The sequence below is a fragment of the Equus caballus genome, chromosome 17 (genome assembly GCF_041296265.1).
Source record: "Equus caballus isolate H_3958 breed thoroughbred chromosome 17, TB-T2T, whole genome shotgun sequence".
Taxonomy (NCBI): domain Eukaryota; kingdom Metazoa; phylum Chordata; class Mammalia; order Perissodactyla; family Equidae; genus Equus; species Equus caballus.
Window position 1 is genome coordinate 41295069 of NC_091700.1, and position 12489 is coordinate 41307557.

The 12489-nt window shown below is 39.5% G+C and overlaps 1 long non-coding RNA gene across 2 annotated transcripts in view; it reads right to left on the bottom strand.

Moving 5' to 3' along the window:
- Positions 1-6127: 6127 nt before the first annotated feature.
- The window catches only part of LOC111768581 (uncharacterized), a 186888-nt gene continuing 180526 nt past the window's right edge, over positions 6128-12489 (bottom strand). For both annotated transcript variants that reach the window (XR_011427727.1, XR_011427726.1), the window contains 3 exons: positions 10142-10271; positions 9484-9996; positions 6128-8964 (listed from right to left, as the gene is read on the bottom strand). This is a non-coding gene — a long non-coding RNA (uncharacterized lncRNA). The remainder of the gene's footprint in view (positions 8965-9483; positions 9997-10141; positions 10272-12489) is intronic.

A 12489-nucleotide genomic window follows, 5' to 3' on the forward strand; every position in this document is an offset into this window, starting at 1 on the left:
ACTGAAGCAGTATTGGAAATGGTGCAAAGGTGTCGGCAGATTTGAGCCCTTTGTTTGAATCCCATCTCCACACTCAGACAATTTACCTAACCTCTCCCAGCCTCAGTTTCATCATCTGTCTTGAGGGGTTCATAATAATATCCATACCATGAAATCATTAAGAACATAAAATGGGATGATGCCTATAAAGTGTTTAACATAGTGATCAGCAGTTAGAAAGAGCTCAGTGTTAGCTATTATTATATGCCTGTGGTTATTATGCAAAAACGGTGGCTGACATTCAAACTTATACAATCTCAATAGGAAAAAAAAATTCGTTTCAATGCTTTCTAAGTTCTTTAACCCTTTCTTGCCCCACAGCTACACATAATTCAAATTGGGGGTGCCGAGTCCTGAAGCTGCTGGTAGAAAAGGTTCATTGAGGGAAAAGGGCTTTGTGTCTTTTGAGGTCCTTGTCTAAGCATAAGATTCTCTTATCAACCAGGATGAACTCATTCATGCCAAGCATCCTCCAGTCCAGGGTGAAGCTGAAAGGAAAGATGCATTTCTGAATTCAAACTACAGTGAACCGAAGAGACTGACATCAGGCAGAGTGAGGGAAACAAGGTGCCAAATACGGGAAGCCTGCTTTCTATAGTATAAGAATTTACTCTTGCCAAATTTGCTCTGCTCTCAAATTCCATCTTTTGCCCTGTAATTAAAATTGCCTTGTTCCCACTCCCAATCAAAATGGTTGGGAAAGAGTAAGCTTGAGATCCCACAAGAGACAAGTGACAGGAGAGACAAATTCTTGATCAAATAAAACAATTCTGTCATTAACACTCCTACCTCTTGTGAAAAATTGTAACACTTTCCATAGCTTCATTCTGTGTGGCTTCCCTGGTGTTGTGTGTTTGTTTGCACTCATCACTATTGGGCATACGCCTTCCTCCCTGCTATAGGTCCAGCTTTCATTTTTCTTTAGAAAGCAACACTTAGTGCACTGGAGCCTGCTGATTATGAGGGTGGACAGACCCAGATGAATCACAGAAGCAGGCAGATTGCACAAATACAAATCCTCTGCCTTGTATGTTACGCCCACACTAACCTTCTCATATGGCCTCTCTTCCCAGCATCCCTTTCCTTGATTACCTCATCTACACCCAAAGTACAGTTAGTGCATTCAAGCACTAGAAAAGCTAACAATGCAAGGGAGAGTGTAGCAAAGAACCTCCTGATTCCTAGAATCTAGACAGAACACAAAAGCAAAAGAAATAAAAAAGTAATAGCATCTGTAGCAAGTACGGTGGGGTGCCATCCAGATCTCCCCATCAGCTCATTACCCCAGCTGCCAGGAGCGTTGACTGCTGATGGCACAGTTGAGCCCCTTTCTAGGTTTTGTCCTTGGGCTAAAGGAGCCACCTCTCCCAAGGTTACACCTCCTGCCCAAAGACAGACAGCATACAATACCAAGTTAATGTGATGGATTCAAAGCCTGATCTCTCCGCCTAAATTCAGAGCATCACTGAATGGCCAGCCCAGATCCGGCACTCCCCACAGGGTGATGAGGGCCTTTGTTTGGAATGCATTGCGCTTCAAATTCTCCTTCTGCCAAAACTTGTTCCCCTCACTCCCAATAAATCTCCTGCATGCAAATCTCCATCTCAGTATCTGTTTGCCATTGAACATGACCTAAAACAGTAGCCCAGATAGGCTAAAATGTTAAGCCTCAATGAGACTGATATTCCAGAAACTTCCAACAAGACTTGAAGAACTCCTTAAGGTCCATGGAAATAGTCATGGGGGTAGTCTATGGTATTACAGAGCCAGCCATCAACTTGGCTCCACAATAAGATGAATACTCAAGTTGGGCTCTGGGGAATGAAAAGAGCTGGGAGTGGAGCCAACACGTCTTGGGCTCAGGCCAAGTGCTTCTTCTGTGTGCCCTTAGGCAGGTTTTTTAGAGCAGTACTTCTCAAATGATCAGTGGTAAAGGACATTTTTCATTTTCAATCTATCACAAACCAGCTATATTTTTATATCCAAACAATATATATTTAATACATATCACAAACTATATTTTCATAAAGCACAATAAAATAAATTACTACTGCCCAATCCTTAAGTGTGGGCTGCACATAGGGACTTCTTTCAAAAGAGTACACTATGGAAGGGGGACGTGGGAAGATAACTTTACAGTAGGGAAAACTGACAAACACAACCTCAGCCACATGATCAAGGTCAACATCAACAGTACTAAGTCATGTTGACAGTATGTTGCCTTGATATGATGTGATGAATATGGCCCTTTACCTCTCTGGTCTTCCTCCCAGAAACCCACATGCCCAATTTAATCATGAGAAAACATCAGGAAAATCCCAAGTGAAGGTCATCCTACAAAACTCCTAACCAGCACGCCTCAACACTAAGTCATCGAAACCAACAAGTCTGACAAATTGTCATAATCAAAAGGAGCCTAAGGAGACACAACAACTAAAGATAATGTGGTATCTCAGAGGGGATCCTGGAATAGAAAAAGGACATTACATTAAAATCTAAGGAAATATAAACAAAACATGGACTTTAGTTAATAGTAATGTATCAATATGAGTTCATTAATTGTAACAAATGTATCATACTAATGTAGCATATTAACAATAGGGGAAATGGTGCAGGGGATATGAGAGCTCTGCACTATCTTCTCAGTGTTTCTGTAAATCTAAAGTTGTTCTAAAAAATGAAGTGTTTTGCAAAAAATAAATATAAATGAATTTTTAAAAAGCATACATAATAATAAGGCAATTTTTTTTAATATCAGTGTCAATCAACAAAACATCTCTGTCAAATTGCTATTAAAGTTTCTAAGTGCTTACTCTCACTTCTGTAGCTATATTGCCACCAACCAGTAGTAAGAAATTCTCAGAAAGGCACCAGTCTGAGGACCACACTCCATTTGATTCTAGGGCTCAGTTTCCTCATCAGTAAAATGAGAGAATGAGACCAGAGGATCAGATCTCCCATGTGCCTTCATGGATAGCCTCTGGAACGCCATGATAAGTGATCACCTTTTGCCAAAAACAGCAGGTACTCAGAAGCAGATGCCAGAATCAAGCCCCTTCTCCACGACAATGGCACAAGATACTCACTGTCCAGCTTTATGAGCAGCCATTCTCTTCCAAAACTTCCTGAACTCAAGCAACACAAAGGGTACTGTCTCTATCTCTGGGCTGTTTTTCTTTCAATACAGAACTAGAAAAGGGAGAAATGAAACATAAAAGTCAGGCTACATGTTCAGGCTGTCACAGAGGGTCCTCAAGCCAGGGTAGTGAGTGTTCCTTTTCTCTCTCTCATTCAGAAACCCTAGGAAACCAAGAGAAGCCTCTTGTGCCAAGAGATTGATGGAGTCATAACCCAGCTGTAATTGGCCAGGAACCAGAAGTCTGTCAGCAGATCATGAATTGTCAAGTTGAGACAGGGTACCATATGAGAGAAGACACACCACAGATGGGGAATTGTAAAATGAATGGAAAGCAAACCTTCCAATGAGCAAGAAGGAGGGAAAAAATGGCAGTTGAAAAATAGATGGTAGCAACCTGTCCCATCGAATAGGTTTTTGAGATGTGAATGGAAGGTTTCAAAACAACCCAAGGAGACAATTATACATTTGAGAGGGCCAGAGATGATTCAATTTCTTATGGGTATTGGAAAGCCTAGAGTTCATACCCACAACTGAAGCCCCAAGAAATAGGAAGCACATACAGCAAAAGCCAATAGGGAATTTGAACCGAGAACACATGCTACCACTCAACCACCATGAGTGAGATGAAGGATAATTAAATATTGGAATTTTTGGAAGGAATTTAAATAGTGAAACACTTAAGTTCCATATACCATTCATATATTATCTCCTATTAATCATCTATTACTTCTTACTAATTAAACATCTGTTCTAACTCTTCTGTGGTCCATGCCCTAGCAAGAGTAGGTCTAGGTATTTGACCTATATTTCAGAAATTCCTAGAGATGGGATATGTCAGCAAAGGTAGTATTCCACAAGAGTAATACATTAGTCAGGGTATTCTAATTGCTATAATGAACAACCTCAAATATCAAAATTTCAGTGGCTTAATATATCAAAGGTGGTTCAATGCAGGACAGCAATAAGAGCTCTGCTCCAGGTGGTCATTCAGGAACCAGCCTCCTCCCAATGTTGTGGCCCCTCCATCTTAAACACAAACCAGTAGATGGGGATGAGGGGAATGGAGAATGGAGAAAGCCCACCCCTTCCTACCTTCCTCAGCTTAGAAGTGACACAATCACTTTTGTTCACATTCCACTAGCAAGAACTAGTCATATGACCTCACTACATACAGGAGGACTGTATGGGAAAATACAGTTGACTATGTGGCCAGGAAGAAGAGAGAGGTTTGGTGAGCATTGAGCCAGTTGCCAAGAGAAATTACAAGAGGCACTCACAGAAAGCTGCCCAAACTTGTTCGTCTTCAATGGTTTCACCTATCTCAGATAACATTCTAGAAAACACAGGTACTATCTGGACAGTTTTCTTATTGGCACTTGAGTCAGTCCTCTGTTAGCACTTACTCATAGGATTAACTACTTTTATTCAAATATGGATTCTGCTACTTGCTTTCTGTGCAACCAACCTGGGATAGGTTATACATCCTCTTGGCACCTCAGTTTTTTCATCTGTAAAATAAGGATATTGATATGTGTTTCATAGGACTGTGGCATTTCAATGAGATCATTCTTATAAAGCACTCATCATAGTGCCCAGCACACAATTTTTTAACACTTGTTAAATACTTCCTATATGCCAGGGAATACCATAAGAACTTTACATGAATAAACTGACAATGCTCACAACAACCCACTGAGGTAGGAACAGTTTTCTCCATTTTAGAAAAACAGGTCCAGAGGAGTTAACCTGTACAGAGCCGTACAACTAGTAAGTGGAAAAGCCAGAACTAACACCCCAGGCATTCTTGCTTCAGAGCTCAGCGTCTACACAATCATTTCCTGCCTCTCAATAAATATTTTCTATTGTTATTGCCATCTTAGCGCCTTCATTGAGGTATAATTGACCCACAATAAACTTCACATATTTAAGATGTACAACCTTAGAAGTTTTGACATATTATATACCAGTGAAGGTGTCACCACAATCAAGATTATAAACATACCCATCACCTCCAAGAGTTTCTCCAAGCCCCTTGGTAACCCCTGCCTCCCATCACTCCACACTCCCCTCATCCTGAGGCAACTACCTATCTGCTTTCTGTGACTATGAAATAGCCTGAATTTTCTAGATTTTTACATAAATAGAATCATGCAGTACGTGCTCATTTTTATCTGCTTCTTCCTATTAGCCTACTTACTTGAATTTCATTCATCTTGTCACATGTATCAATAGTTCATTCCTTCCTATTGTTAAGTATTCCATGTTTAGATACACCAAAATTTATCCATTCATCTATTGATGGCCAGTTGAGTTGTTTCTTGTTCTTGACTGTTATAATAAAGCTGCTATGAATAATGACGTACAAGTGTTTCTGTAGACATAAACTTTCATTTCTTTTCAGTAAATACCTAGGAGTGAAATGGCTGTGCCATATGGTAAGTCCACGTTTAGCTTTTTAACAAACTGTTTTCCAAAGTGGTTGTACAATTGACACATGCCCCAGCAGTGTCTGAGGGTTCTGATTGCTCCACGTCCTCAATTTGCCATGGGCAGTCTTTACTCTAGTAGGTGTGTAACGGTATCTCATTGTGGTTTTAATTTACCCACAACGGATAGCAATTTTGAGCATTTTTAAATATATTTATTTGCCATCTGTATGTCTTCTCTGGCAAAGTATCTCTTCAAATCTTCTGCCTATTTTTAATTGGATTGTTTCTTCTCTTATTACTGAGTTTTAGGAGTTCTTTACATATTCTGTTTGCAAGTCTCTTATTAGATACATGATTTGCAAATATTTCTTCAAATATGTAATTAGTCTTTCATTCTCTTAACAGTCTCTTGTAAAGAGTAAAAGTTCTTAATTTTGATGAAGTCCTATTTATATATTTTTTTCTTTTATGGATCATGCTTTTGATACAGAATTTAAGAAATTTTTGCCTAATATCAGATCACAAAGTTTTTCTTTTACATTTCCTTCTAGAAATTTTATATTTTTAGATTTTACTTTGAGGTCTATGATCTTTTTTGAATTTGTATATGTTGCAAGGATCAGATCAAAGGTTCTTTTTTTTCTTTTTTTGCATACAGATATCCAATTGCTCAAAAGACTACTCTTTCTCCATTGAATTGCCTTTGGATCTTTATTAAAAATCAATTGACCATATACAAGTGGATTTATTTTTCCATTATATCTGTTGACATATTTGTCCATTGTGACATCATTACCACTCTATCTTGATTATTGCAGCTTTAGAATGTCTTGAAATTAGGTGAGTCCTCCAACTTTGTTCTTTTTTCAAAATTGTTTGACTATTCTAAGTCCTTTGCATTTCTACATGAATTTTAGAATCAACTTCTTAATTTCTACAAAGAAAAAAGCCTGCTTTTAATCTATAGATCAATTTGGGGAAAAGCAACAACTTAACAATATTGAGTCTCCCAATCCAAGAATTCTCTATTTTTTTCCATTTATTTAGGTTTTCTTAAATTTCTCTTAGCAAAGTTTAGTTACTCAAAGTATACAGATATTGCTATTATTTTTAGTAACTTCTCTCATATGCATATTATTTCTCTACCTAGATTGTATCTAAGAAAATCACATCACTAACATTTCTCTTGTGTCCTCACTGAACTTCCATTTTCTCATGTGTGAAGAGGGAATAAAAACACTTACCTCACAGAGTTGGACACAAAATTGCACATGTAAATCATCTAACATTTATGCCTGTTGCACAATGCTACTGATCTGATTATAAGGTTAATAAATTTTATTTAATAAAAGGATAAAGAGGAAAATAAAGGAGTTGTAAGAATGAGGCAACAAAGTCTGGGTTCAAAGCAAAAGACATCTGAACTGATAAGACAGAGACTAAAGAAGGAACCAACGGCCACAGCAGCAGGAACTGCTCATAAATTAACCGCAGTGCTCAGATAACCAAATGAGGTGCTGTTGTGGCAGCAGCATTAATACTCATGGCTAGACAGAGAATTCATAGTAAGAATGTGCCGTGTGCACATCCATTAAGAGATTAATTGGTAATGTTCCAGTTTCAGGAATGGGACTTGGAAAGGATTAGAAAGTCAGCCAGAGAAGACTGAATATGTAGCACTGTACATCCTCTGCATATCTGGGCAGCCTATGACCTTCTCCAGGCCCTTGTAAGATCTGAATAAAGCTGACCTGGCATGGTTTTAAAATATCTTCACCTCTATTTACCTGGTGATGCAAGAAAGGCCACAACCATCGGGAAAGAGGGTTCTACCAACCCAGAGTGGGCACTCAATAGCAAAATACCCATAATGCTAAGTGCTTGTAACCCACAATAAAGTCTTAACTGACCAATCTTTTGCCAAGTGTAAATACTTTTATAATTAGGTCCCTAAAATGTTTTTTATTGATTGGTGGATGCAGAGAGAATAGATTGATTAATCAAGGTAATTAGCTCTTGCTCTCGCAACAATTAAATCAGAAATCTTAGAGGCCAAGCACAGTAAAGGTTAGTTAATATGCACTGGGTAGCCCTCCTTCATCTCAAAGCTGCACTGTCTCTAGCATGTGGCTTCCAAGGTTGCCACGCCAGGGCAAGAGTGCCACAGAGGAGGACACAGGCTCTTAACTGCTTCAACTCAGAGGATCCACTCACAGTCCATTGGCCAGAACTAACCACATGGCCCCAGGCTAACTGCAAAGGAGACTGGGAAATACAGAGGAGAAGCACATGGTGAGCATTACCTCTATCCCTGCAGATAAACTTAGAAGTAGCAGGGGAGCAAACAGATGAACCATTTAAGCAAAGGGTCTACTTTGAGATATGTTATATGGACAGGATAAAAAAAGATGGAAATCAGGCTGTCGTAATGAGGAAGACTGCTCAGTATTTATGGAAGGAATTCTAGAGAAGTGCTCTCAATGACCGTATTCTTGTACCCAAATATTCCCAACCAAAAAGCTCTGAAATGTTTCAGTGTACTAAACGTGTAACCGAGGGGTGGAAACAAGAGAGACCTCACTTGCCATCACTTTCAAGGACCCATGGGGGGATTTTGTCCTTCCTGTCCCCACAATTCTGGGCTCTGCAGAGTTGGAAGCCTTGGCCCTAGAAAGCCACATTTTTGCCAGAGGACACAGCAAGAGTTCCTGAACTATAAGTTATGACTGTTGACAGGGCACATTGGCCTCCTAGTGCCCAGGAATCACAGGCAAAAGGAGCAGCAACATATTGTCTTAATATATCTCTGCGGGATCTGTAGTTAGATCCTCTTTTTCACTCCTGATATTGGTAATTTGTGTTCTCTCTTTTTTTCTTGATCATTCTAGCTATGGGTCTAGCAATTCTCTTAATCTTTTCAAGAATCAACTTTACATCTGTGTCTCTCTATTTAAAGTACATTTCTTTTTTTTTTTTATTGAGTTATTGATAGGTTACAATCTTGTGAAATTTCAGTTGTACATTAATGTTTGTCAGTCGTGTTGTAGGTGCACCACTTCACCCTTTGTGCCCACCCCCCACCCCACCTTTCCCCTGGTATCCACTAAACTGTTCTTGGTCCATAGTTTTAAATTCCTCATATGAGTGGAGTCATACACAGATTATCTTTCTCTCGCTGGCTTATTTCACTTAACATAATTCTGTCAAGGTCCATCCATGTTATTGCAAATGGAATGATTTTGTTCTGTTTGGCAGCTGAGTAGTATTCCATTGTATATATGTACCACATCTTCTTTATCCATTCGTCTGTTGATGGGCACTTAGGTTGCTTCCACGTCTTGGCTATTGTGAACAGTGCTGCAATAATTAAAGTACATTTCTTATAACCAACATAGTCTCTCTAATGTTTGTTTTCTTTTTCATTGATTTCTGTTCTTAATTAACTCCATCCTTCTACTGAATTGGGGTTTAATTTACTCTAATATTTCTATATTTCTAAGGTAGTGCCTTAGATCATCAATTTAGAATTTTCTTCTTTTCTAAGTCCTTAAAGATATAAAATTTCCCCAAACAACTTTTATGCTAGCTGCTTTAAAATCCATGTCTGCTAATTCCAATACCTGAGTCTCCTCAGGATTGATCTACATTGATTATATTTTCTCTTGAGAATAGATCAAGAACCCCATTCTTGCTCTTTGTATGTCAGTTAACTCTGGATGATATTCTGGACACTGTGAGTGTTTTGTTGTGAGGACCCTAGATTCTATTATACTTCTCCCAAAGAATATCATATTTTTGTTTTGGCGAAACTGCAAAAAAATTTTAAAAGTACTGTGCTTTTTGGCAATAGCTGATATCTCATTTCAGTCCACTTACCCTGTACTACTTGTAGTCTTCCACATACATCCATGGTTCAGGGGTCAGCCAGATATTTGCGAAGTTTATATGCAGAATTTGGGACTCCCTCCTTTTAGAGATTTCTCCCTTACTTTTCAATGGCTGTGATTGTTCTCGACTCTTTCCTCTAGTTCTTCAGGCCAGAAAGACTACGGACATTGCCCACGGCCTACTCTTAAGCTAAAAACCATAAATAAGGGAGGGAATTCCTTGTCTTGTCCTTTCATCCAAGTGCCAAGTACCCTCCATAATCTGCTTGCTTTTATTCACTTTCCAGTGCTTTCGGGTAATTATTCTTTGTATTTATCATCTGTGTCAGGCTGGTAGCAACTTAGCCATCGCAGGAGCAAAAATTAGTATGCATTTTTTAAAATAATAAGCATAAAACATTGAAGTGTGTGAATTAACTTCTTGTATTCATTTTTTTCACAATCAGAAGACTTAGAGGAGCAAAAGACCCCAACGCAGCTTGGAGGTGAAGAGTAAACATCTCTAGAAATGGAGAAAACACAGAAAGGGAGGTAAAGCCACCCAAGACAATGTCATTTTGTATTAGGGTTGACTTGGCCAAATCTGACAAAAGTGTTAAAGATTATTGGTTAACACATTTGGAAGGCCACATGGCTGTGCTCAATACCTTCTGCTTGCTCAGATCCACTTTCCAATCTTCTCCACCTGGTCTCTGCCCTGGGGGCTGACCTGTATGGACAGCGTAAAGAACTCCCTTCCCCTCTGGCTTCCACTGGGATCCAGCCAGTGGTGGGTACCTTCAGGAGATCAAAGGGAGGGAAGAAAGTGAGGTCAGGACATTTTTTTCCCAAGATCTCTCCCCAGTAGTTTTCTGTGGGTTGACTGCCTTCCTCCACCAAAGGCCACAGTTTCTGTCAGGCAGCCCTCTGCAAACACTCCAGATGCTGGTAAACACTCCCTCCCCTTTCCCCTTCAGACTGAGTGTTGGTAATGGCTCCCCACTGGGGTACTGCCACATCCCTTGCTGCTTTTCCTAAATCCAGCACACACCCTTGTAAACAGTCCCTTTATTAAACTCGTCCCAGCATGAGTGCACCATCTGTTTCCTGCCAGGATCCTGACGGATAGATCACTCCCAGAAAAAAATGACTTTAACAGGTCCTTAGAAACAGAGGATGGTAAAATATCAGCTCACATGTTGTCAAGCGGTGGAGGAGACCTTCAATACCTCCAAAAATAAGAACTCATAAATTCACCCACATGCATTGTCTAATTCAATGCAAACAGCATTCTGATTGAGTAGGTACTGATATCATTTCCATTAAAGGTAAGAATACTGAGACCCTAAGGCAGACTGGGGCCATTGGGATTTCCCGGCCTTCTTTAGACTACAAATCCTATCACCTTCCCACTACACTCTGACCCTTTCCATCCAGACCACACACAACACCAATGCTGAAATTCAGAGCTCTCCAAATTTCCAGGACATTTTTAAAGTCCTTGAAGCCCAGGGAAAGGAGTGGTCACTTCTGCTTTGCTGTCTGTTAAAATCCAAATGCTGGAGAAATAGCACATGGCAAATTCAGCCAGTTTGGAGACCTGAGTTTATTGGTCAGAGACCTTTCCTGTACGTATTTTAAAGAAACTTTATTTAAAAGAAACTGCGATACAATATGGGAGTTGTAGCGTGTACAGTTCACTTAAATATTCCTTAAACATTATCCCATGGCTCCCCAGGAGTTCCCAAGCTTCAGATTGTGAAACTCATCATACAGAACTAAAGTCAGCAGAATAGATTAAGATCTCAGGCTCTGGAGACAGGCAGGTCTGAGTTCTGGTACCACACTTGCTAGTAGCTGTGTCCTAGGTAAGCTGCATAACTTTTCTGATCCTCAGTTTCCTCATCTGTAAAATGGGGATAAATAATAGTACCTACATCATAATGTTAAGTAAGTTAAAAAAAAAAGCTAATGCATTTTAGTGCTTAATACAGGACCTGCCTTGCTGTAATCACTCAACAAAATGCGGCTAATAATTATACCCAGATTCAAGTTCACAGCAAAGATTCATTTTACCATAAGATAGCATATAAATATTAAAAGAAAAAAAGAATGCCTTTGGACACATATTAAAGCTCCCCAATTAGAAATTTACAAAGAAATACAAAACTAATCCTTAAGAACATCCAACATTGCTCCCACTTCCATTTCAATAAAAAAGAGAGGGACTCCAGAAGTTGCTGGCCCTCTATATCAGCCTGTCATTTCCTAAAGTAAATGCTATGTACCACTGGGTATAAAAAGTAACAGAAAGCTATGTGCTCAATTTATTTTATAGCTTCTTACTTATTGTTTTCCATTTCCTGTTTTAAAGCTGCAAACTTCCCTTTAGCTGCAGCTAAAATTATTATTGTCATTGAATTACCTAATTTCTTAGTTCAGAGTCTGGATTGGAGGACACTCCCTCCTACAGTGAGCTGGAAACAGGCATGTTGCTAAGCTGGGGAAGTGCATTTTTCTCTTATACATGGTTGTGACCTTGTCATTGATAGGTGAGTTCTTTCTGCAGATGAAATTGCTGCAGTGAGTAATTTTGGATCCAGATTTTGACAATGGGAGGCCTTCTATAAGTATCTGGGAATTGACTGATTTACCAGGAATGGAAATATTTTAACAGTATTCAGTTATCTTCCATAGGGAGACCAGAAGTTCCTCCCTTTTAAAGGCTTTTTAACCTTTTAAATATTTTATCCCCAAATTCCATTAAGTGTCTGGAGGAGCCTCCAATCTACCCTCTTCCCTTCAGTAAGGGCATGAGCAATCAATGAGCTGCCCCCCAAGACCAGCCCCTGGAAAGCATCTGGGCAACCTGCTCCTCAGGCCTTGGCTGTCAAGGCACAAGCAAGGCCTTCTGGGCAACATCATCCTGCAGAGCTGGATTCAAAGCCAGGGTCTTGTCTATTCCAGAATCAGAACCCAGTTAATATCTCTCTCAAACTCCCATAGAAATGATCAC